This window comes from Rutidosis leptorrhynchoides, chromosome 8, assembly GCF_046630445.1.
Source record: "Rutidosis leptorrhynchoides isolate AG116_Rl617_1_P2 chromosome 8, CSIRO_AGI_Rlap_v1, whole genome shotgun sequence".
Lineage (NCBI taxonomy): Eukaryota > Viridiplantae > Streptophyta > Magnoliopsida > Asterales > Asteraceae > Rutidosis > Rutidosis leptorrhynchoides.
Window position 1 is genome coordinate 184,453,179 of NC_092340.1, and position 24,398 is coordinate 184,477,576.

Here is a 24,398-nt window from a genome sequence, read left to right on the forward strand (position 1 = left end):
CTTTTAATTTTCAATCCACTCTAAAAATTTGGCAAATGGCGGTCTAATCCCCCCTTTTTACTCCAAAATTTTGAACATTTCATCTTTACTTTTCTTCTTCTTTTTTTTTTTCTTCTAAAAAATTAGGTTTCCATTTTATCAACTGCGTCGTTCATTGTTGCCTTAAATTGGTTTGAGAGTGATATTATTTCCTTCTACTGTTGGTGCCCTAAATCAGTTACGTATTCAAGATGTTGAAGAACAAACTGTTACAAAACTATGGGTTATAAATCGGTTTCAAATTGGTTCGAAATGTTGGTGCCCTAAATCCGATTGAAATTGAGTTAGGTATTGCTTATGCTTCTTTCAATTTTTTCACTGATTATTAGTATTGTTTTTTAATTAATTTAGAATTATTATTATTTTGTTCGATTTTGAATTTACATTTATCTGAATTTGAAATATTTTTAACTGTTTAATAATGAATATTCAAACTGGAATGAGCTCTTGCATACACATTCACTTACCAGGTTGGTATAATCTACTCTATCATTAGTAAAATTCATTTCATTTTATAGTTTCTCAGTATGTTTATCTTATATCATTTGCTTAAGTCTTCATAAACCTAAATTTAAATTCTACATCTTGTTATCATTATCTGCACATGCTTTGAAGTTGTTCAGTTAATTGCTATCCAAAATGTATTGTCGTAAATAACAGAATGTATATCTTTAATACGGTGAAGTCTGATATGCATTTTGTTGCTTGATTTTTTAAGTTTTTAAAGCTTCTTGAATATTTTGTTTTTCTGATAACTCAATTATGTAAATTTTAGGTGAATCACTGCACCATGTTTTCTAGTTTTACACCCTTTGAAAGCGAAACCTTATAAATTGCCTGGATTTATGTGTATGAAATGTTCATAGACAATTTGTGCTCTAATATATATCTACACTAGACTATAACATGCCGGAGCGCTAAGAAAAAAGGGAAGAGGGGAAGCAGCGTTGGCATTTGCTCTTTGAAAATCTAGAGAAAGAAAAAAAATAGTTGGTCAACCCGACCTGCCTCTTGTTGTTCAAAATGGTTTGTTTTGACCAATTACACAAACCATTAAAATATATCTATGTGACAAGATTCATGGTTTTGACATCATATGCTTTAGTAAAATTTGTTTGAAAATAGACAAACTTGTCGTTATTCTAAATGTTACAATAACTTATGTCTCTGTTTGCTGAATTTGGCCGGGAGCCATGAGCTCGTAACATGAGGCACGTGCTTGCTTTAGTGGTTGTTCATTTACTTGGAAGCAGATCTTTCTAACCCAGATCTTTCACTATTAAGAGGTTCATTAACACTAAAGGTTGGTAATGTAATTAGTTAATCATTCAAAGTTTGAGATGGTATGTTGTACTAATTTATGTAACATGATGTATATGATTTGCAGATTCTTGAAGTGCTAATGCAAGAATACAATGGTTTTACTGTTAATGTTCCTGAGTTCAAACTTTTGAGGCAATATCAGAAAGATGCATCTGACTGGATTTCATGTTTTAATAACATCGTGAATAACGTTCATGAGCGGGAGGACCCCGATAGTGTTATTGATGAGTTAATAAGCCTTGAGAGAAACGGATCGCTATTGAAGGTTCAAGGTATGCATCATGCCAATCTACATTCGTTTCATATTAATCATATTATAAATGCAGTTGTTATGTTTGTTCACAATTCCTGAGTACATGTTCACTTAATCAGGTTGTTTACTTCATACATACATACATACATATATATGGGGTCGGTATCGGTATCGGTATCGGTATCGGTTTTTCGCTGCATCGACGGAGCGGTTAGCATAGTTAGGGTTTTGACTCTAGCTACACAAAATTACAATTGAATTTCTGAATTAGATTTCGATTTCGAGTTCACTAATCCATGTTGCTTTGCTTCTTTAGGTTTATATGGGACACTGATTTTGGTAAGCTACTACTTACTCTTTTCACTTGTTCATCTTTTTGTTGATTATATGGTGCAACAGTATATATTGAAACATACAACCTTACGTTGCCGCATCGATGGTGTCATACAGTACAGTTAGGGTTTCGATTATGGATGCATGCTAATTGATGGTGCGTTGTGTTTATACATTAATTCTTGAATGTAACACTTATTATGTTTATTTATTTTGAAACTTTTAGCTAGCTGAGTTGACTTTGTTTAACCCTAAATACAAGCGAAGTTTCAAATATTAGATGTTTTTTCAAGTGTATGCAGTATTCTCAAGAACATCAGCACGTGTTTCAAAGAAGATAAAGTAAAGGTGAGGTTTCAATTTGTTCTTTTTTTTTCTCCCTTTTTTGTATTGTCTTCGAGTAATTGGGAACTTTTGTTGAGTGGTAGTTTAGTATATTGATTGATTCCACCCATGTATGTTTCTTAAATTGCCAAATATTGGGTTTAGGGGTTACTACACTTCATAGGTATCGTAAGTGTCCTTAGTGTGTAAATCGTAAAAAGGCACCATTTCTTGAACCGATTAACAAATAGACGCATATTTAGTAACTAAGCTAGCAGGTTTGGATTCCCCATTAGTTTAAAAAGAGCATAGTTACTACAGGACTTAAACACATACGGAGTATTTAGTAACTAAGCAAGGTGATTTGTATAAGTGTATTGTATTCTTAAAAGAATTAGCACTTTTGGAAAAGAGATTCAAAATTGATGATCTGGTATAAAACTAATAAAGGAATAAAGGATGTGGAAGAGATATTGGTTGGGTGTGTGCATGTTGATTGTCTTATTGTAAGTAGGCTATTTTAGTTTACTATAATTTGAAATAAAAAGTCATGCCTATTGTGTTGAGTCTGAGATGACCCATGTACCGGTCGAAAACGGGAATAAACAGAGCATTTGAAACTGACATATCAGTGAAATGAATCTGGTTAATGCTTCACGCATTTTTTTACCAGCAAACATATACTATTATAAATATGACTCCCTAAGGGAGCTCCCAACGGTCCGTCCACAGGGCCGCCCACAGCCGTGCCCAGGTGGACGCCGATGGCACCACCTCCGCCCAAGTGCCGCCCAGCCACCTCCGCCCTCCTCTTCGTCCATTCTCAGCATATTCGTGGACGCCAACCTTCTTCTTTTTTCTTTTTCTTTTTAATTTATTTGTTTTATTGTTTTATATTTGAGTTTCACAAATTGGAGTAATTGAAGAAAGATGGATGAAAGGTGGATGAAAGTTGTAAGAGTTGATGAAGAAAGTTGCAGAAATTTGAAGAAAGGATTTAATGATGATGATTTTTTTTTTTAATTTTTATTATTTAATGGTGGCTCCACAAATTTTGTGGCTAATATTGATTTACGGAGTACTATTATCATATTTTATTTTATCTTTTAAATATTAAAATTAAAATATTAATATTAATCAAATTAATTTTTAAGCTTCAAATGTGATATAATTTAATAATTGATAATTACTTAATAAGTATAATTATATATAATATCAATAAAAAATAATAATAAAAGTAATTTTAATTTAGTTAAAATAATTAAATGTGGGTCCCAATATTGTGAGGAAGGAGTGTCATTGTTGGGAGTGTTTAGTCCTGGTTTAGTCCCGGGAAGAAAGTGAGATTGAAGTGATGATGTGGCGCTGAATGATTGGCTAGTCCTGGAAGAAGTCCTGTTTTGATTGGGAGCACTCTAACAAGATACTAGGAAGGAAATTAAGAAGTTACAAAGGCTTCATGTATACATCCTGAATACTACTAACGAATCTCATGAATATTTAGATATCAGATAGAGTCGTATCTGCAGGCAAACAATTTGTTCATGGTTTACTATCAGCATGAGAATGAGATGATCTTTTGTTCTTACTTGCAGTTAAACCTTCAATAAGTTTCTGGACCAAGCGACAAGATCTGGTTGTTGAAGACTACAACTTCTGAATTTCTTTATCACTTCATTTTGTTTACTCGTTTGCAGGCCTCATGGGTTATTTAGGATGGCATGAAAGATGATTCGACAATAACCTTGGATTAAAGGTGAAATGGGAAACTCTATAAATTTGACGACTTGTTCTTGTTAAGCTCATTTAATTCCAGATTACTTGTAACCCTCTTGCATCATTTTGGAACATCGTACTTTTAGCCTATATTACTCGTCTGCTATAAACAATCGTTGTTAGACTTTTTTATTTTCAATGTACATAGACACACATTTGAGGGTTTTCTTAATAGCAAACTGGGCCGTGCATCTGCACGGCATAAGACTTCCTAGTATATATATATATATATATATATATATATATATATATATATATATATATATATATATATATATATATATATATATAGGGGCAGGATCAATGGGGAAGTAACCAATCGGGGAAGCGGGGGAAACAAAATTTTTATTTTTTTTTTCATTTTTTTTGAAATTTTTTTTTCGGCATCAAGATCACACGAAAATATGAACATTTAGTAGAGATACTTCGTGATGAATGTTATTATTTAGGTGGGAAAATGATCGACAAAAATAACATTCAAGATAATATTGTTCGTGAAGAATATGAACGTTTTTTTTTCTTCATGTTTTGTGAAGTAAAATTTAGCCCGGTTTAGGGTTTAGCGTTTAGGGTTTGGCGTTTTGGGTTTATTCCATAAATCCAAAACACCAAACCCTAAACCCTAAACCTTAAACTCTAAACCGTTCGTGTTAAAAACTCAATCTAAATCCTAAATCTAAACCCTAAATCTAAACCTTAAATTTCTAAACCTTAATATCTAAACCCTAATATCTAAACCCTAATATCTAAACTTCAATAGCTAAAATCTCAAAATACGCTCGAAAAACACGATAATTGTTATATATTACTTCTTCGAGCGTTTTCCCGCCAAAATAAAAACATTTATCACAAAGTGTCTCTACTAAATGTTCATATTTTCATCTCATCTATAATGTTCGTGAACAAAGTTTTTTCAAAAAACGGAAAAAAAAAAAGTTTTTGCTTCCCCCCGCTTCCCCCGAATGGTTACTTCCCTCTTGATCCTACCACTATATATATATATATATATATGTGTGTGTGTGTGTGTGTGTGTGTGTGTGTGTGTGTGTGTGAGATGTTCTTGTTAATTTGGAGATAAAAAAGGCTTCTTGCAGGGTAGAAGCTTGGAAGGTAAACTTCGTGCATGCCATTTTAATTTATTATATTATATTATATTCTGGTGACACTGTGTCTCAACGTGGGCGTTCTTTCCAAAATAACACTGTTAGACCACAGCGGGCGTATGTCACCCTATCCCGCCCACAAACGCCCGGAATGGGGCGTTTGTGAGCGTTTATGGCGGGACGTTTGTCTTGAAAAAACACTGCTACAAACGGAATAGTAGAGGACGTGGCACGTTTTGATTGGTCTAAACTTCATAGCCGTTACAGCTAGCCGTTGGTTTTTTTTTTTTTTTTTTTTTTCTATAAATACACACTCTTTAATTTCATTTTTCACACTTTTATTCACTACACACTCACATATATATAAAAGTTTATATATTTTTTTTGTTTTAGAAATTAAAAATATGGATTTTTTAGCCTTAAGTATCGATTTGTTATTCGATTCAACGTCGTCCGAAGAAGAGGAAGAAATCCAACCAAGAACTCGTTTTCAAAGACAACCACGACGTTTTTTAAATAGAGATCGTGAAGCAGCGGGTCAATTATTGTGGAACGATTACTTTTGTGAAAATCCGACGTTTCCGGACGACATTTTCAAGAGACGATTTCGGATGCGCAAAGTTTTATTTCTCCGTATCAAAGACGGTATTCTTCAACACTCTTATACTCCTAATGCCCCCGATCATTTTACTTTTTTCCAACAACGTCCGGATGTTGAGCGTACATTTGGTGTTCTACAAGGTCGGTTTGCGATTTTAAAAACACCGGCACGAGTTATGAGTGTTAATAAGATGAGAAGGATAATGTATAGTTGTATTGTTATGCACAACATGATACAAGAAGATAACGGGTTTGCGTTAAGTACTTGGGAACAAGAATGGTTAGATAAACCCGAAAACCGGCCTCGTCGCAATATTCGGAGAAGGGTCAAAGATCGTCGATCACGAGAGAAAGAGATTCGCGATCGAGACGTGCATGATCAACTTCGTGAAGATTTAACGGCTCATATTTGGAACCTCCCGCCAAACTTTCGCTCGATGCATAACTAGTGTTTTTTTTTTAATAATGTATTGTAATGTTTTTTTTTTTTTTTTTTTTTTCGTGTATTTTTTTTTAATTGTAATGTTTTTTTTTTTAAATAATTAATGTACTTTTGTCTAGTTTATTTTATATTTTGTATTAAACAAAATAAAAATAATTTAAAAACAATTAAAAAAGAAGAAAAATAAAATGCTACGTCACAGTCTTACCATGACAAAAGCCCCATATTACAACTCCCCCCAAAATGTCATGGCCCAGTCACAGTTTTTCCCCAAAAAGTGCATCTCAACCACTCCACGTCACAATAACCAATATCTGTGGTCTTACCATCTTTAAATTTAGTACATTCTTCTACCGCACTATTATAAGTTGAATTTGATGCATATTACAAAGCTGAAAGACGTTGCAGTGTGATAGTTTTTGTAACCAAGATTCAAGATTGACCCTTTTTCTAATTAAGCTTTTGCAATTTACATATCCACAGTTGCACTATTAAGAGTTGTTCACGAGGACGCAGATCTTTCTAACCCAGCTTCAAGGTTACCTGTTGATCTTGGCGAGTTTCTCTTGGATCGTTTTCGGGACAACCAGCAAATATCTTGAATATGCCTTATTCTTTGTCAGTCAATGAGTCAACAATCTGTTACAAACCTCTACTGGTGTTTACATTGAGGACATATTTAAGGTTAGTTCATATCCATGTTTCCCTATTTGTGGTACAATATAATCTAAATGATTGATCGTTAGTAATATAATGTTTATGGATAGTAAGTTGTTACAAAAAAACTTTAGTTTTATGTCGTATGAGATAAACGAGCAACATTTTTCATCTTTTTCATAGAATTTTGTGATATCAGAAATACGTTCATTATCATAAATGTTCATAAATTTTTTTTTTTTTTTTTTTTTAACGAGGAACCCCACTATGGGCCAGAGCACATTGGCCCCCCCACCGCAGGTAAACCCCGGGTAAACGGCAAGCCAGCCCTCCACCGTTACCAGGTAAGGCATTCTCCAGTTTGGTCATTAAATGCGGGCACCCCTTAGGATTGAACCCGAGACCTCCCCTTCACTGAAAGTGCTGGTGGCCACCCAGGCTAGGATAAATTTTGCTAGGATAGTCGTGTAATTGTACTATAAAACCTTAACTTTGATGCACATACGAAGGATCATGTTTTTAGACAATAGAACTTTATAGTCGTTCAAAACCCGCAGCGAAGCGCGGGGCTCCCTGCTAGTTCGTACACTATGTCGCTTTATCTTTATATTTTGCTTTTACTTGTTCGTTGATCTTTTTGTTTTCAATTTGGTTGTTTGCAGGTTTTGGCATTAGGTTTCCATTGCTTCTCACTTGCTTTTAATACACGCTAACCTAATTAAGATTACATTAATGGTCTTTTACTTTTTTTCGTTCATGCGTTGTTACTGACTATGGACAACGACCTAATAAACTATTTTTGTTATGTAACACCAATAATAGTAGTCTTTTGCAACGCCAGTTGTACTCTTTCGATACCGTAGCACTCACAATCTTTTCCTATGTAACAATAGTAGTAGCACTCCCTTATAACACTAGTTGTACTCTCTTTGTAGATAGTGCTTGGGGATTGAGAAGATCGCATGATGAGTTGGGGACTTATGCCTCAAAATTTCATTGCTTTTTATTAATTCTCAGTTGTTACATACTTATGTTAAGTTTATTGCTATTTGAAAGAGAATTATGTATTATTTCACTTTGATGTTAAAATAAAATTATTTTTTAGATGTCAATATTTATTTCTTGATATTATATATATATATATATATATATATATATATATATATATATATATATATATATATATATATATATAAGCCATTGCAATATATAATTTAGAACTTTAAAATTGGTTACCAAAGGATCCTAATACATGTTTTTAGGACCCTTTTTTATTGTTATTATTTATATAATGAGACCCTAAAAAAAGATTTCATAACATATTAGGGATAATAAGTCTATTTTTTAAGGGTTCTATTATGTTAATAGAACCCTACACTACAAGAAAAAAGGTCTTTCGGAACCCATTCAAAGGTCCTAATGTACTTTTATAGGACTCTTATTTTTAGGGATCTTTCACAAAACCTTATATTAGGACTTTTTATGTGGTACTTAAGTATTATATCATTATATATTAGGACCCATTTTGTGGTTTTAAGGTGTGAGATATTTTCATTATGACATTTTTTAGTGGTACTAATCTTAATAATGCTTATATTAGGACCTTTTATGTGGTACTAAAGTATCATATCTTTATATATCAGGACCTATTTTGTGATTTTAACGTTTCAAATATTTATATTAGGACTTCTTTTAGTGGTTCTATCCTTAAAAATCATTGTATTAGGACCCTTTATGTAGTACTAAAGTAAAATATGTGCATATTAGGACTTTTTCCTTTGGTACCAAACTAGTGTATCGTTAGATTAGGACTCTGTTTATTGGTACTAATGTATTATTTTTTTACAATAGGACCATTAGTTTGGTCCTTACGAATTATAACTTTTTATTAGGTCACTTTTGTTGGTACTTATATCATATATTTTTACTTTTTGAGACACCTTGTGTATGGCTCATTTTCAAAAAGTGACTCCTAATATGTATTTGAAGGACCTTTCTTTGTGGTTGTTAATTATATTTGTGACGACCCGAAAATTTTTGACAAAATTTAAACTTAATCTTTATATGTTTCCGACACGATAAGCTAAGTCTGTTAGGTTGAGTCTCAAAAATTTTGAATTGTTTCATATATTCAATTGACTTCGACTGTTTCCGACGATTCACGAACCTCTATTTGTAAATAGATATGCATATATTTAAATAAATAAATATATATATATATATATATATATATATATATATATATATATATATATATATATATATATATATATATATATATATATATATATATATATATATATATATATATATATATATATATATATATATAATTTGAAACATAATTTATGATGTAATTGTTAGAAAATAATTATGTAAAAATAATAATTATTATTTAAAATATTTCTATATATATAAATAAAGTATATTAAATAAGTATATATAGTTTCGAATTTATTTTGTAATCGTCAGTAGCACTCAATTGTCATTCGTGCGATATTAAACAAGTTAAATACGAATTTATATGAGTTAAAAATAATCAGTAATCTGAAAATGAGTGATATAAAATATAGGCTTATTAGAAATGTATTTAGGATCTAATGATTAATTTTTTTTAAATATTTTTTTTATATTTTACTTGGGATCGAGCGCGGACAGTTGATTTAATTTTATTTAATGGTTTTAACCAATTAATGACCATTTTTATAAAATAATGATTAGAATAAATAAAGATGTTTAATATAAAAATTTGAGATTTTTTTCGTATACTTTTATCCATTATCAACGGAGCGCGAATTTCAGTCCGTGAACGAAATAGTAAACGACGGCTAACATTATCACACGTTTATATTTTAAATTATATTATAATTATTATATTATTATTATTATTATTCGCACACTGTTAAGTTGATTGATTACTCTGTATGAAATTTGGACATATTTCTTGATTCATGCAATTATTAAAATTGTACTGTTATTGATTGAGAGTAATAACAAATTATTACTGTTCTCCTTTTTGATTCTTTCCTCACCATCTCTTCTCTATGTATATTTATATACATATTCATGATACCAAAAACATAAAATCACATACTTCTACTCCATTTATTATTCCGTTTTTTGTTTGTTTCAACCTTCACAACACCATCTCATCGTGAGTCACCTTATCTCCACTTCGCCACCATTTTGATTCACACTTACAACCATTTATGATTCTTTGCAAAATACTCATCATCGCCACACATCTGCAACACCCATTAATGTTCTTATTTCTTACCACCATAACACCTTGCTCACCTCCGACTTATCATCCATCAACAAACTATTATGGTTTCGATTATAAATCGATCAACCATCACCACCACTTGAAACCGAGCACCACTAGTCACCATTATACGACCACCATCACTATCGTGAAACAACCAAACCACCACCTTAGAACCCCATATTCAATCACCACCACTGTTACCCTTGGTTCGTTACTGTTCCTTGTATGTCCGAACCCCACAAAACAACCGTCACCATATATAACCATGAATAAGTTTTATTACCGTTTGAGACGATCATTACAACCCATCACCACTTTAACACCACCACAAAACCATTTTCTATTCCTATTTTTCTGTATCAATCAAAAACACCTGCAAACCACTTCTTGATTACTGCTACCGTTTTTGTTCTTTTCCCGATGTTCTTATACTGTTGCTACTACTGTTTAGCGTGAAGAATGATGGTAAACATTAAAGGAGAAAGAGAATGATAAAGGTGATAAAACAATCCATTTTTTCCCTTCTTGCCCACTGTTACGACATTAAGATAATAATGGTGATGCTTTAATAAAGTTGATAAGGATAATGATATGATGATACTTATGCTTTGAGAAAACTGATAATTATATGGTGGCAAAGTGTTTAACTTTATATGTGTCTTAAGAAAGTGATTTGACTATTATTCTCCAACTTCGCTAATCCTTGCTGTTCGAATTCATGTGTATACGGCCCAAGTTTTAATAGGGCCAAGATGTAATGAGTTGGGCCGAGAGCCCATATTTTTGTTATCCAATTCAGATTTCGTGGCATTTCCCAACTCATGTTAGGGATTACATTAATAGGGTGATAATAAAATAAAGATGATAAAAAGAATATCATGATACGTGATGTTATAAGGAGTAAAAGAAGATGATTACGGAGGTAAGTAAGATAATAAAAATGATGATGATAACCGATGATAATAATGATATGATGATGAAGATATTAAATGGGATATGATGATGAAGATATTAAATGTGTTTTTAAGAAGAAGAAGAAAATAGATTTAAAGGTTAAGAGAAATTAATCTGTCAGTTGTTTCAGAAATGAAGTAACAACTGAGTGGTTTGGAGTGAGGGTGTTAAACAGGAGGTCATGGGTTCGAAACCAGGAGTCTGCATATATTTTTTTTTCTTCAATAATATGTCTTAGGAGTTAGGGTCAGTTGGGCTTCAAATATAGATAGTTGGGCCGAGAGGATCTAATTATTTGTTGGACTGTTTCCTTTCTTGAGCCGTGAGTTGGATAGTAGGTCATTATGATTTGATGTTGGGCCGATGTAACTTGGGTCTGTTTCAGTTCTTAGTAGTTGGGCCAAAAACGGGTTATATTTACATAGTTTCGGTATTAATTCAAGAAAACAACAAACGATTTAATGGTTGAGAGTATTTGCATGGAACGAGAGGTCTTGGGTTCGAACCCATGCATAGACATTTATTTTAGAACTTTTTCTTCTTGAGAGGTAGTTATTATTACTACTCTTATTATTATTATTATTATTATTATTATTATTATTATTATTATTGTTATTATTATTATTATTATTATTATTATTATTATTATTATTATTATTATTATTATTATTATTATTATTATTACTATTACTATTACTATTGCTACAAATAAAATGACTAACGTTATTATCAAAATTATTATTATCAATATCATTATTAAATCTAATTATTAGTATTATTATAATTATTTTAGTATTATCATAATTATTATTTTAAATAAAAGTATAATTATTACATATATCATAAGTATATCTAATCAACTATGTTAATATAAAAAAATAACATATATAGATATATATAACATTTGAAATAATAAATACATTAATATTTTAATTAAGAAATATATTATATAATTAATATATATAAACTGGTTTGAATATCATTATCTGATTATATGTGTTAATATATATACTTGATATAGGTTCGTGAATCCGAGGTCAACCATGCATTGTTCAGTTCTGTCGTATGCATATTTTTACTACAAAATATCGTATTGTGAGTTTCATTTGCTCCCTTTTTAAATGCTTTTGCAATATATATATTTTTGGGACTGAGAATACATGCGATGCTTTTATAAATGTTTTACGAAATAGACACAAGTACTCGAAACTACATTATATAGTTGGATTATCGAAATCGAATATCGCCCCTTCAAGTCTGGTAACCTAAGAATTAGGGAAATGGCCCCTAATTGACGCGAATCCTAAAGATAGATATATGGGCCTAACAAACCCCATTCTGGAATTTGGAATGCTTTAGTACTTCAATTTAAAAAGGTGATTGCGATTGCCGTTATATAGCATACTTGCGAGTATGCGGGGGATATTCTATATGCATCCTTGTTAGTTCGGTTATCAGGTGTCCATCATATGAATGATTTTTATACACTTACGAGTGTAATGTTATTTATGAAAAATGAGAATCTTGTGGTCTATTAAAATTATGGAAATGATGGATTACGATAAACTATTATCGTTATAAATTGTTATTATTATTATTATTGTTGTTAGTGTTATTATTATTATTATTAGTATTGTTATTATTAGTTATTATTATTATCACAAGTATTATTATCATTATTATTATTAATATAGTTACTAGCGTTGTTATTATTAAACTTATTACTATTAGTAGAAAAAGTATTATTGTAGTTATTGTATTATCAGTATTGTTATTATTAAAAAAATTATCATTTTTATCACTTTTACGAAAATAATTATTTTTATTATTAGATTTATTATTATTATTAATATTATCATTTTATGAACTAATAAAATAAATACCATTATTATTAGTATTTTTTATCATTTTTATTATTAGTATTATTATTAGTATTTGTATTATTATTATTACTATTACAATTACAATAAATATTATTTATAAAGAATATAATTATCTCATATAACATAACTATATATATATATAGATATATATATATATATATATGCAGATGATATGCAGATGATTTCCGACTAGAAAAGATAAGCAAAAACTTTTGACATGCAGACACGGTCGAAGTCCAGGCTCACTAATGCATCTAAACAACTATCAGTTAGACACACTAATGCAAGACCTGGTTCGCTAAGACCACCGCTCTGATACCACCTGAAGCGACCCATCCTAATCCATAAGGACGAATACAATAACATATGATTACATCGCGAGGTTTTTGACCTCTATATGATACATTTTACAAACATTGCATTCATTTTTAAAAGACAACTTTTCATTACATCGAAAGTTGACATGCATGCATACCATTTCATAATATCCAACTTATAAATGACCTAATCTGTCATTTACTTAATAATAATCTCTATTGAACTCAACGACATGAATACAACGTCTTTTGAAATATGCCATGAATGATTCCAAGTAATATCTTTAAAATGAGCAAATGCACAGTGGAAGATTTCCTTAATACCTGAGAATAAACATGCTTTAAAGTGTCAACCAAAAGGTTGGTGAGTTCATTAGTTTATCGTAATCCATCATTTCCATAATTTTAATAGACCACAAGATTCTCATTTTTCATAAATAACATTACACTCGTAAGTGTATAAAAATCATTCATATGATGGACACCTGATAACCGAACTAACAAGGATGCATATAGAATATCCCCCGCATACTCGCAAGTATGCTATATAACGGCAATCGCAATCACCTTTTTAAATTGAAGTAATAAAGCATTCCAAATTCCAGAATGGGGTTTGTTAGGCCCATATATCTATCTTTAGGATTCGCGAAAAAAAATTATATATTATTAGTGATTTAATTGTTATTTTAATTATGTTTTTCATTAGTAATCAAATTAACTATATTTATTTCATATACCTTAGATAAATAAAATATATATATATATATATATATATATATATATATATATATATATATATATATATATATATATATATATATATATATATGAAATAAATATAGTTAATTTGATTACTAATGAAAAACATAATTAAAATAACAATTAAATCACTAATAATATATAATTTTTGTTCGCGAATCCTAAAGATAGATATATGGGCCTAACAAACCCCATTCTGGAATTTGGAATGCTTTAGTACTTCAATTTAAAAAGGTGATTGCGATTGCCGTTATATAGCATACTTGCGAGTATGCGGGGGATATTCTATATGCATCCTTGTTAGTTCGGTTATCAGGTGTCCATCATATGAATGATTTTTATACACTTACGAGTGTAATGTTATTTATGAAAAATGAGAATCTTGTGGTCTATTAAAATTATGGAAATGATGGATTACGATAAACTAATGAACTCACTAACCTTTTGGTTGACACTTTAAAGCATGTTTATTCTCAGGTATTAAGGAAATCTTCCACTGTGCATTTGCTCATTTTAAAGATATTACTTGGAATCATTCATGGCATATTTCAAAAGACGTTGTATTCATGTCGTTGAGTTCAATAGAGATTATTATTAAGTAAATGACAGATTAGGTCATTTATAAGTTGGATATTATGAAATGGTATACATGCATGTCAACTTTCGATGTAATGAAAAGTTGTCTTTTAAAAATGAATGCAATGTTTGTAAAATGTATCATATAGAGGTCAAAAACCTCGCGATGTAATCATATGTTATTGTATCCGTCCTTATGGATTAGGACGGGTCGCTTCAGGTGGTATCAGAGCGGTGGTCTTAGCGAACCAGGTCTTGCATTAGTGTGTCTAACTGATAGTTGTTTAGATGCATTAGTGAGTCTGGACTTCGACCGTGTCTGCATGTCAAAAGTTTTTGCTTATCATTTCTAGTCGGAAATCATCTGCATATCATCCATAAGAAATTATCTGCTTATCATTCTTAGTTTAGACACATCTTACTGCATTAATTACATAAATAGTGTATAGACAAAATTTATATCTTAGCGTATCTTCTAATTCATATCTTAGCATATCTGTTACTGTAGACTTTTCCTGACATATCCCGTAAATTCCTCCGTAATCTACGAGATTTTTTCTCTCTCTCTATATATATATATATATATGTATGTATATATATATTCTATGTAATTAGAATACCATCTGATAGCCGGAAATCATTTCATTTCGAAAAAGTCTTTATTCAATCGTACGAAATGGAACTCACCACTAGTTCAAGTCCCTCGAATTCCGATATGGAGTTTCACTCGAGCTCCGAAAGCAGTGTGACCGGAATGGATCAACCGATTAGTCATCATCTATTCTGGATGAATTGGGGATGGGTTCGTAGTCGGCTTAATCAATGGAGATACGAAGAAGGCGATCCCTTCCACCAACCGAATTTACCTCTTGACGATGAACCTGAAGCACTTACCGGCGAACCAGTCCGAAACACCATTTTCACCCTCATTTCTCGAATATCTCACCACGATTATATTCTATCTAAAATTCTAAACCTTATTCATCCGCTCATTCAGACCGACAATCATCCCGGAATAATGGAAGAAGTCAACGAGCTTCGCGCACGAGTTGTAGCCTTGGAAAATATGGTGCAAAACATACCAGCTTCGGCAACATCACCAGCACCAACAGTACCATCAGTAACAGCACCCGTACCATCAACAATCCATGCCTCAACATCTCATTCTGTACCTCGAGTATAATCATCGTTCTACGTATCGTTCTACATCAATTATCTTCGTTCTTCATGGCGATTATGTAATCTCTAATGTTTTAGAGATTATGTATTCTAGTTCTAACGGTAAATCAAATGAGATAAATATTATATTAACTCATTAAATCTATGATTACATCTGAAGAAAATATATATGTAAGTATATTTTCATAAAGATTGTAATTAAAAATTCCTTCGTACAAACTGTTAATGGTGAAAATATTTTAACGGGTATGTAATACCCGAGGAATATTTAGATTTCACATTAATAAGTTACATTGTACATTCTTCGAATCTGATTCAACAGTCATTTACTACCCTACTTACATCCACAAGATATATGAATCCGTTCATCACAAAATAACCATTTTCATTCAATTTCATATTTGGATTTTTACTTACCAGAATCCAACAAGTGACATAATGAAGAAAACATTGGACAAAAATAAAATTTGTTAGAAACAAACAAACTAACTATGAGAAATTTTGTTAAGAAATCACGCTAACAAAATCCTAGCTAACTATTCCTAGCTAACTGTTAATTCCTTATTACATTTAATTATCGCAATTTAATTATCCCAATTTTAATTCTCGCAATTTTATTTATTGTCATTTAATTTCTGTTATTTATTTTATGCACTTTAAATATCGGGACACGTATACAAGGTTTTGACATATCATATCGACGCATCTATACATATTATTTGGAATAACCATAGACACTCTATATGCAGTAATGTTCGAGTTAGCTATACAGGGTTGAGGTTGATTCTACAATAATATATATACTTTGAGTTGTGATCGAGTCTGAAACATGTATACAATGGGTCATGAATACGTATTAATTAATTAGAATATTATATATTAAACTATATATGAATTATTGGATTACTAATTGTGGACTGCTAACTGTGGACTGCCAACATTGGACAATTAAAATGAATTAAAATATTGATTATAACATATGAAACTAAACAATTCTTTAAGTTTGCCACTTGATTTCATCTTAAACCTCATTTGTATCTTGACGATTACAATCTGCGATTCAAACCTTTCATAATTCTTGAAAACACTTCAATCGATAGGATGAACCAACCGCACTTCATCTACGGAAGAAGAGATTGATGCATATAGTTATGCACCTGAAAACACTCAGAACCTGAGTAAACGTTTAACACGTGTCTGTGCTAGCTCCTTTGACATTGTTATTACCGAAAATAACATTGCAACTCTTTTTCAAATTAGCCAATTTTGTCACAGCTTCAGCAAATCTACTTTGACTTCCATTCGAATTAGCCTTATTATAACCTCGATATATAAGTTTGCATGTCGTCATCGTTACAAGGGAACCGTTTATATTCCACCACATTAGCAGTAAACTTACCAGCAACTTCAATGAATTTGGACTTTCCGAAAAATCATTATATTCATTGAAACCCCATCGTGTATTCATCTATACCCTGTAACAATAATTGCCATACCAATTACCGAGAATCAGCAATCAGTATTTCGAATCTCGTAGAATTTCTACATCAATAGTTATATGTATACATATAACAATTATCTCCTAGAATTACGATCTTCAATTCTAAAATTTTGAAAAGTACCCAGCCTACGAATCAATACATTAAACTTTGAAAAAAAAAGCTGAATGAAGCAGCAGAAACTGTAGGTAACCGTAAACATCCTTAATCGTCGGAAGTTTGATGATAAAGAATAGTATGTTGTAAAAGCTCAGAAAAGTTGGAACTGGAAAACGGATTGAGCTAACCACGAAGGAGACCAAGGAAAAATACAAGGACCATACCCTATATTCAAAGAATCCAGATAATTCTGGATCCGTTGAAATCTTTAGAGAATATCTTGCTCCGAAGCCATGTTAAAATCTTGCGAAAAATTTTTCTTCATCAACCTTCGAACTTAGAAATTCCAAAATATCATCATAAATATCTTCGATATTTCTGAGGATATTTTCATAAATATTCTCGTCCGAAATTATATACCTCTTCGTGCTTCATGTGTTTCATTATATTGAAAACCTCTGTAAAATTTAAGTTTAATTTATGAATGAATTCTGGAGAAATGTAAAGAAATTGATGCATGAATTAGTATAATATAATGACACTTGATCAACGTGATTATATTACAGTAAGTCATGCTGAGTTTTTAATGGAACGTGATGATTCACAGATCATACCGTCATCATGTGCCATGTTACACGAATCTTGTATTCTATTTAACCTCAAAAATATCAAGAAAATATTTTCTTGATGATTCGGTCTTTTTCGGATATTCTGGTAATTTGAAAAATCAAATCGAGCTACTACCTTTTCTTTCTACTTTGCATATTATGATAATTCGAAACTTCATACCTACGAATTCTGGACCATTACTCGTTTTACTAGAGGTCGAGAAGAGAATAAAAAGACAAAGAGCTCCAAAATATAATAGAAAATATAAAGCCCAATAACAACACGGAGGTTACAAACCGTGGAAATTAATACGAATAGCAATATAAAGACACGGTATAATTAAGAATAGTATCACCCCAAAAACAGATTTTTCTGGTGGAAGATTGAAAAGAAGGATGACAGAAATTATAATTAGAAAAATATCAAGGATTAGAACGGGATTAAGCTTTTTTACAATCTTTTGGATGTGTGAATTAAGAAAGAAAGTATAGGAATGGTGAAAATAATGGAACGGAAAAAGTTTAATTTATAATGGAAATATCAGACAGAGTAATAGAGGCAGATCACCATATTTAATTATAGAGATCTTAATTTCCTTATTTGCTGAAGAATCAAATCTTTTAGATTTCGAGGATTTCCTCTAAATCCCTTAAACTCCGGAAATCAACCCTATCTGCGTCAAAATATATGACGAAACTTTATTTCTCTCATTTCACTCTTTTTTGATAGCTTCATTCGTACTCTTCGAATAATCGGATTATTTTATCCATATTACTCAATGACGATACAACTCTATTTATCAACTCATATTCATCATGAAAACATTTTTATTGTTAGCCATAACCACCTCACTCAAATTTCAGGACGAAATTTCTTTAACGGGTAGGTACTGTGACGACCCGTAAATTTTTGACAAAATTTAAACTTAATCTTTATATGTTTCCGACACGATAAGCTAAGTCTGTTAGGTTGAGTCTCAAAAATTCTGAACTGTTTCATATATTCAATTGACTTCGACTGTTTTCGACGATTCACAAACCTCTATTTGTAAATAGATATGCATATATTTAAATAAATATATATATAATTTGAAACATAATTTATGATGTAATTGTTAGAAAATAATTATGTAAAAATAATAATCATTATTTAAAATATTTCTATATATATAAATAAAGTATATTGAATAAGTATATATAGTTTCGAATTTATTTTGTAATCGTCAGTAGTACTCAATTGTCATTCATGGGATATTAAACAAGTTAAATACGAATTTATATGAGTTTAAAAATAAACGGTAATCTGAAAATGAGTGATATAAAATATAGGCTTATTAGAAATGTTTTACTTGGGATCGAGCGCGCACAGTTGATTTAATTTTATTTAATGGTTTTAACCAATTAATGACCATTTTTATAAAATAATGATTAGAATAAATAAAGATGTTTAATATAAAAATTTGGGATTTTTTTCGTGTACTTTTATCCATTATCAACGGAGCGCGAATTTCAGTCCGTGAATGAAATAGTAAACGACGGCTAACATTATCAGACGTTTATATTTTAAATTATATTATAATTATTATTATATTATTATTATTATTCGCACACTGTTAAGTTGATTGATTACTCTATATGAAATTTGGACATATTTCTTGATTCATGCAATTATTAAAATTGTACTGTTATTGATTGAGAGTAATAACAAATTATTACTGTTCTCCTTTTTGATTCTTTCCTCACCATCTCTTCTCTTTGTATATTTATATACATATTCATGATACCAAAAATATAAAATCACATACTTCTACTGCATCTATTATTCCATTTTTTTGTTTCAACCTTCACAACACCATCCATCGTGAGTCACCTCATCTCCACTTCGCCACCATTTTGATTCACACTTACAACCATTTATGATTCTTTGCAAAATACCCATCATCGCCACACACCTGCAACACCTGTTAATGTTCTTATTTCTTCGACCACCATAACACCTTGCTCACCTTCGACTTATCATCCATCAACAAACTATTATGGTTTCGATTGTAAATCGATCAACCATCACCACCACTTGAAACCGAGCACCACTAGTCACCATTATACGACCACCATCACTATCGTGAAACAACCAAACCACCACCTTCGAACCCCATATTCAATCACCACCACTATTACCCTTGGTTCATTACTATTCCTTGTATGTCCAAACCCCACAAAACAACCGTCACCATATATAACCATGAACAAGTTTTATTACCATTTAAGACGATCATTACAACCCATCACCACTTTAACACCACCACAAAACCATTTTCTATTCCTGTTTTTCTGTATCAATCAAAAACGCCTGCAAACCACTTCTTGATTACTGCTACCATTTTTGTTCTTTTCCTGATGTTCTTCGATACTGTTGCTACTACTGTTTAGCGTGAAGAATGATGGTAAACATTAAAGGAGAAAGAGAATGATAAAGGTGATAAAACAATCCATTTTTTTTCCTTCTTGCCCACTGTTACGACATTAAGATAATAATGGTGATGCTTTAATAAAGTTGATAAGGATAATGATATGATGATACTTATTGATAATGCTAAAAACGAACATATATTTCATAGCATTATCCCTCAAGAAAGAAAAGCTTTTAGTTGCAATTGCTCTATTTACAAGTAATATTCGTTTAAATAATAAAAGGTGAAAACAAAAGACAGATTCGATGAATTGAAGACGCAAACGACCAAAAAGCTAAAAAGTACAAAGTACAATCAAAGTGGTTCAAATTATTGATGAGAAACGTCTCAAAATTACAAGAGTACAAGACGCGAAACGCAAAATACAAGATATTAAATTGTACGCAAGGACGTTCAAAAATCCGGAACCGGGACCAGAGTCAACTCTTAACGCGCGACGCAACGGAGCTAAAATTACAAGTCAACTATGTACATAAATATAATATAATATATAAATAATTCTTAAAATTATATATATATATTATATTATATATATAAATCGTCGGCAAAGAAGAAAACAAAGACATATGAGCTGAAAAAGTAGGCCATGCGATCGCATGGCCAGGAAGGCCAAAAACCATGCGATCGCATGGTGTCCTGTAGCAGCAGACATCCTATAAATTTCGCGTGTTCTGGCCATTTATTAACACATCTTTTTCTTTCTCCATCTCTCACGTATACATATATATATATATATTTTAATTTTAATTTTAATTTTAATAATAATAAGGGTATATTAGCGAATGTTGTAAGAGTGCAAGTCAAAATTCTGTCCGTGTAACGCTACGCTATTTTTAATCATTGTAAGTTATGTTCAACCTTTTTAAATTAATGTCTCGTAGCTAAGTTATTATTATGCTTATTTAAGCCGAAGTAATCGTGATGTTGGGCTAAATATTAAAATTGGGTAATTGGGCTTTGTACCATAATTGGGGTTTGGACAAAAGAACGACACTTGTGGAAATTAGACTATGGACTATTAATGGGCTTTATATTTGTTTAATTAAATGATAGTTTGTAAATTTAATATAAAGATTTACAATTGGATGTACCTATAAATAACCATATACACTCGATCGGACACGATGGGCGGGATATTTATAAGTACTAATAATCGTTCATTTAACCGAACACAGGAATGGATTAATAGTCAATGGACTTATTAAAACAGGGGTGAATTATATACAAGGACACTTGGTGTAATTATAGTTTAAGTCCTCAATTAGTTGGAATATTTGACTTCGGATATAAGAATAATTTGACGAGGACACTCGCACTTTATATTTATGACTGATGGACTGTTATGGACAAAAACCAGACGGACATATTGAATAATCCAGGACAAAGGACAATTAACCCATGGGAATAAACTAAAATCAACACGTCAAACATCATGATTACGGAAGTTTATATAAGCATAATTCCTTTATTTCATATTTAATTGTACTTTTAATTATCGCACTTTAATTTATTGTCATTTTATTTATCGTACTTTTTAATTATGGCAATTTAATTTATCGTCATTTTATTTATCGCACTTTTATTTATCTCAATTTCATTATCGTTATTTACTTTACGCTTTAAATTAAGTTATATTTATTTTTATTATTTTACATTAGGTTTTAACTGCGACTTAAGTTTTAAAATCGACAAACCGGTCATTAAATGGTAAAAACCCCCTTTTTATAATTATAATACTACTTATATATATACTTATATTTTTACAAATATAGTTTTTAAAAAAATATAGCGTTAAACTTGGCTAAGATCCCTGTGGAACGAACCGGACTTACTAAAAACTACACTACTGTACGATTAGGTACACTGCCTATAAGTGTTGTAGCAAGGTTTAGGTATATCCACTCTATAAATAAATAAATAACTTGTGTAAAATTGTATCGTATTTAATAGTAATTCCTAGTAAAAATTAATACTATTTCGTATACACATCGCATAACATCAAGTATTTTTGGCTCCGCTGCCGGGGAACTCCTAAATGCCGAAAGCGCAACGCTATAAAAAAAAAGATTTTTATTAAGTCTTAGTTTACTTTTGTAAAAATACACTTTTGTAAAAATAAGTTTTAATTTTTAAAAAAATAAAAAAACATAAAAAGAAAAAAAATAAAAAATATATATTTTTAAGAGTTTGTTTAAAATATATAAAATTATAAAATATTTCTATTTTTATTTTTTTTAGTTTGTAAAAATATAAGTTTTTATTTCATTTATATAAATATTTTATATATATATTAAAAAAAAAATAAAGTAAAAACCACTCGGCCTGACACTGTTGTAGCCCAATATCTGGCCCGAAACCCTACTCCATGCGACCGCATGAATTGATAACGCGAAGACCATGCGATCGCATGACTTGATTTGACAGGCCTGGTAACCTCAGCCAACAGAATTAGGGTTAGTTTAATTATTATTATTATTAATTAATTAAGATTAGGGTTATTTATTTAATTAATTAGTTTAGTTTTTAGTTTTAATTTGTATTTTTAGTTTTAATTAGTTTTAATAAATTATAAAATTAATACTTTTATAAAATAACTAATATAAAAATAATATTTTTATAAAAATTGTACTTTTTACAACTTTAAGTTTATTTTTATATTTCGTATCTTTTTAATCGTTAAAGCATATTTTTGGTATTTTTCGCTCGTAATTAGTTTTAAGTCATAGTTTTTGCCATAGTTATTTTTATTTCTAGATTTTTAGGCTTTGCCGTAAAATCCCTTGAGTGCTTTTTCTTTAGACTAAGATTTAGGTGCTTTAAAATTTTACGACGCTGTTTATAAATTTTAGTTCCTTTTTAAGTTTTGACGCGCTACGTTTTTTTTATTATTTTTCGACCATTTATTTTTCGACGTTTTTCTGACGCGCTATTTTTCTTTCTTATTTTTCGCCACTCTAGTTTTTAGGACATAGAATTTTCTATTTCTTCTCTAAAATTTCTTTAAAAATCAAAACGAAAAATTATTTTAAGCGGTTAAATTGATAGATATCCAAATTTTCTGCTTCGTAGTAATAGTTGGATTTGTTAGTGGCTGAGTTGTGAGCTTCAGATTTAAAGGGTTCTGGCTCCATGCTACATCTTTTGGCTATTCGAAACGTGGGCAAAAGTAGAAAAGTCTATTAATTTGATAACTTATATAATTTTTATCTTTTATAACTAATAGGATATTCAGTGAATGCACCGAGCAAAACGTTCAACACCTTTTATACGTTCACCACCTGTAACCAGATCAAGACATCTAGCCAATATTGTCGCCGTTGATTTTTCTTTAGAATCGTCATCCATTCGACCAAGTACTCCAATTCAAATTTTCGATAATCCATTTTTTGAACCAGACCTCACAATTGAGAATCCGGAGGATATTCAGGGACAATTCAGAGATCCTGAACCATTAATTTTTCCTCCGGAACCACCAATTATTCAAACAGAGATTGTCGAGGAACAACCCATTAAATCAGAATCCTCTAGTGATTCAGATTCAACAAATTCAATCATGGAAAATCTGGAACCTCTAAGTATGGAAGACCGAATGAGAGCTAAACGCACTGGCCAAGGTCACACAATTACTCAACCAGACATTAATGAGCCAGATTATGAAATCAAAGGACAAATCCTACACATGGTAACTAATCAATGCCAATTTAGTGGTGCACCGAAGGAAGATCCAAATGAACATCTTCGTACCTTTAATAGGATCTGTACTCTATTTAAAATAAGGGAAGTGGAGGATGAACAGATATATCTCATGTTATTTTTCTGGACTTTAAAGGGAGAAGCCAAAGATTGGTTAGAATCGTTACCTGAAGGGGCAATTGATACATGACATTTTAGTTGAAAAATTTCTTAAACAATTCTTTCCGGCATCTAAAGCCGTA

General features: G+C 30.8%; 1 long non-coding RNA gene across 1 annotated transcript; it reads left to right on the plus strand.

Moving 5' to 3' along the window:
- The first annotated feature begins 733 nt into the window (after window positions 1–733).
- Window positions 734–7,639, plus strand: LOC139862849 (uncharacterized). The gene is made up of 3 exons (XR_011764301.1): window positions 734–1,342; window positions 1,427–1,634; window positions 7,513–7,639. It is a non-coding gene; the product is annotated as an uncharacterized lncRNA (long non-coding RNA).
- The last annotated feature ends 16,759 nt before the right edge of the window (window positions 7,640–24,398 follow it).